This window comes from Arachis hypogaea, chromosome 1, assembly GCF_003086295.3.
Source record: "Arachis hypogaea cultivar Tifrunner chromosome 1, arahy.Tifrunner.gnm2.J5K5, whole genome shotgun sequence".
NCBI classification, from domain to species: domain Eukaryota; kingdom Viridiplantae; phylum Streptophyta; class Magnoliopsida; order Fabales; family Fabaceae; genus Arachis; species Arachis hypogaea.
In genome coordinates, this window is record NC_092036.1 from 67,144,174 (window position 1) to 67,148,247 (window position 4,074).

The 4,074-nt window shown below is 40.4% G+C and overlaps 1 non-coding gene across 1 annotated transcript; it reads left to right on the forward strand.

Moving 5' to 3' along the window:
• The first annotated feature begins 3,564 nt into the window (after nt 1-3,564).
• LOC112712771 (small nucleolar RNA R71) lies at nt 3,565-3,672 on the forward strand. The gene has a single exon (XR_003157900.1). It is a non-coding gene; the product is annotated as a small nucleolar RNA R71 (small nucleolar RNA).
• Nucleotides 3,673-4,074: the final 402 nt, after the last annotated feature.

The window sequence follows — 4,074 nt, forward strand, 5'->3', positions numbered from 1 at the left end:
CCAGGGTGTGCTATTTTTCATTCTATTTTTGCTTTTTCAATTGATTTTGTGACTTCACATGATCATCAACCTACAGAAAACATAAAATAACAAAAGGAAAATAGATAAATATAACATTGGGTTGCCTCCCAACAAGCGCTTCTTTAATGTCAGTAGCTTGACAGTGGGCTCTCATGGAGCCTCACAGATGTTCAGAGCAATGTTAGAACCTCCCAACACCAAACTTAGAGTTTGAATGTGGGGGTTCAACACCAAACTTAGAATTTGGTTGTGGCCTCCCAACACCAAACTTAGAGTTTGACTGTGGGGGCTCTGTTTGACTCTGTTTTGAGAGAAGCTCTTCATGCTTCCTCTCCATGGTTACAGAGGGATATCCTTGAGCCTTAAACACAAAGGATTCTTCATTCACTTGAATGATCAATTCTCCTCTATCAACATCAATCACAGCCTTTGCTGTGGCTAGGAAGGGTCTGCCAAGGATGATGGATTCATCCATGCACTTCCTAGTCTCTAGGACTATGAAATCAGCAGGGATGTAATGGTCTTCAATTTTTACCAGAACATCCTCTACAAGTCCATAAGCTTGTTTTCTTGAATTGTCTGCCATCTCTAGTGAGATTCTTGCAGCTTGTACCTCAAAAATCCCTAGCTTCTCCATTACAGAGAGAGGCATGAGGTTTATGCTTGACCCTAGGTTACGCAGAGCCTTCTCGAAGGTCATGGTGCCTAATGTACAAGGTATTGAGAACTTCCCAAGGTCCTATCTCTTTTGAGGTAATCTCTGCCTAGTCAAGTTATCCAGTTCTTTGGTGAGCAAAGGGGGTTCATCCTCCCAAGTCTCATTACCAAATAACTTGTCATTTAGCTTCATGATTGCTCCAAGGTACTTAGCAACTTTCTCTTCAGTGACATCTTCATCCTCTTCAGAGGAAGAGTACTCATCAGAGCTCATGAATGGCAGAAGTAGATCCAATGGAATCTCTATGGTCTCAGTGTGAGCCTCAGATTCCCATGGTTCCTCATTAGGGAACTCATTGGAGGCCAGTGGACATCCATTGAGGTCTTCCTCAGTGGCGATCACTGCTTCTTCCTCCTCTCCAATTTTGGCCATGTTGATGGCCTTACACTCTCCTTTTGGATTCTCTTCTGTATTGCTTGGAAGAGTACTAGGAGGGAGTTCAGTAACTTTCTTACTCAGCTGACCCACTTGTGCCTCCAAGTTTCTAATGGAGGACCTTGTTTCAGTCATGAAACTTTGAGTGGTTTTGATTAGATCAGAGACCATGGTTGCTAAGTCAGAGTGGCTCTGCTTAGAATTCTCTGTCTGTTGCTGAGAAGATGATGAAAAAGGATTGCCATTGCTAAACCTATTTCTTCCACCATTATTATTGTTGAAACCTTGTTGAGGTCTCTGTTGATCCTTCCATGAGAGATTTGGATGATTTCTCCATGAAGGATTATAGGTGTTTCCATAGGGTTCTCCCATGTAATTCACCTCTTCCATTGATGGGTTCTCAGGATCATAAGCTTCTTCTTCAGATGAAGCGTCCTTAGTACTGCCTGGTGCAGCTTGCATTCCAGACAGACTTTGAGAAATCATATTGACTTGCTGAGTCAATATTTTGTTCTGAGCTAATATGGCATTCAGAGTATCTGATGTGCGGAAAACGATCCGACACAAAACTCACCGGCAAGTGCACCGGGTCACATCAAGTAATAAAACTCACAGGAGTGAGATCGATCCCACAGGGATTGAAGGATTGAGCAATTTTAGCTTAGTGGTTGATTTAGTCAAGCAAACAAGAGTTGATTTGAGTGATTTGTATCCGGAAGAAGCTAAATTGCATGAAATTTAAAAGGGAGAGGGATAATTGCAGTAAATTAAAGAGAACAGAAAGTAAAGAAGCTGAATCTTAAAGTGCAAGTAATATAAATTGCAGAAACTTAGATTGCAAGAAATGTAAATGACTGAAACTTAAAGTGCAAGAAATGTAAATTACTTGAATTATAAAAGGAATTGGGAATTGGGGTTGCAGAAATTAAGCAAGAGAAAAATAAATTGCAACAAGCAGGAAAATAAAAGATGAACTTAATTGCAGCAGGTCTCAAACAGAAAATGTAAATTAGCTTGAAGAAGCATTCAACTGAAGAATTGAAAATGGAAACCGACAGATCTCAGGACTCAAGAGACTAGATAACCAAGTCTAGATCTCGATGCCTTCCTAGATCCAAATTTAAAATTCAATTGCAAGAAAAGTAAATATCAAGCAGTAGAAAGAAGATGAAGCAGTAAAGAGAAATTCAAATTCAATTGTGCAGAAAAAGTAAACAAGAGATCTCAAGGTGAGATTGAGACAGAATTTCCCCAATTCTCAACACCCAAGACTCAAACAAAGTATGTAGAAAAGAAAGCAAAAATAGCCCAGAGGAAGAGAATTCAATTCTCCTTCCTAGGAACTCTCAAATTCTAAAAGCAACAACTCAAATGTAAAGATGAGCTCTCTACTGTAAGTATTAAAAATTCTAAAAGGAAAGCTCTCCTCGAAAAACTTAAATTCTATGCTATTTATACACTCTCTTCAAATGATCTTCAAGCCTTGAATTGGGCCCTTGCTCTTGATGGAATTGGGTTGACAAAAGCCTCTGTTGATTGCTCTTGGAGTTGGAGAGAAACCCACTTGTGAACCGGGCCATGGATCATTAAAGCTTGAGTCAAAGTTTAAGGCAAACTTTGGCTCAAGCTTTTCATATCAGCTAGCCTCCCGTGCTGTCATCCACGTTTGAGCCAAAGTTTGAGGTCAAACTTTGAGCCAAACGTGGATCCCCCTTGAATGCTTCTTGGCCAACGTTTGCCTAAAAGCTTGAGGGCAAACGTTGGCGCAAGCTTTTGCTCCCCTGGGTGTTTGTTGTGGCGCCAACGTTTGCCTAAAAGCTTGAGGGCAAACATTGACGCAAGCTTTTGCTCCTACCAGGGTGAATTCAACTCCTCCTAAAGTTTGAGTTAAAGTTTGAGGCAAGCTTTGGCTCAAGCTTTTTGTTCTCTCTTACTCCTTGCCATTCCTTCTTTCTTCAACCTTCTTCAAAGCTCTTTTCACCTATCATCAATCAACCAAAAAAACATCAAAGCTATGCTCAAAATCATGAGATTGTCTCTCTTTCATAATTTATGACAATTATAGCACAAAATCTCATGAATTTGCATTAATTCATCCATGGTTGATTGAATCAAAGGAAACATGAAATTCTACCCAATTGGCTTACTTATGGCTCAAGAAAGTGCATAAAATCAATTGAAAACAAAAGAAAAAGACTAGTGAAACTAGGCTAAGATGACTTGTCATCAGTATCAATCTCAAGAACTCCTTTCTTCTGATTCGTCCCATTGTTCACAGGATTCCTTTCAGAAGTGTACATGAATTGGTTATTTGCAACCATTTCAATGAGTTCTTGAGCTTCTGCAGGCGTCTTCTTCAGATGAAGAGATCCTCCAGCAGAGCTATCCAATGACATCTTGGACAATTCAGACAGACCATCATAGAAGATACCTATGATGCTCCATTCAGAAAGCATGTCGGAAGGACACTTTCTGATCAATTGTTTGTATCTTTCCCAAGCTTCATAGAGGGATTCACCTTCCTTCTGTCTGAAGGTTTGGACTTCCACTCTAAGCTTACTCAATTTTTGAGGTGGAAAGAACTTTGCCAAGAAGGCATTGACTAGCTTTTCCCAAGAGTTCAGGCTTTCTTTAGGTTGTGAGTCCAACCATATCCTAGCTCTGTCTCTTACAGCAAAAGGGAATAGCATAAGTTTGTAGACCTCAGGGTCAACCCCATTGGTCTTGACAGTGTCACAGATTTACAAGAATTCAGCTAAAAACTGATGAGGATCTTCCAATGGAAGTCCATGGAACTTGCAATTCTGTTGCATTAGAGAAACTAATTGAGGCTTAAGCTCAAAGTTGTTTGCTCCAATGGCAAGGATAGAGATGCTTCTCCCATAGAAGTCGGGAGTAGGTGCAATAAAGTCACCCAGCACCTTCCTTGCATTGTTGGCATTGTTGTTGTTTTCGGCTGC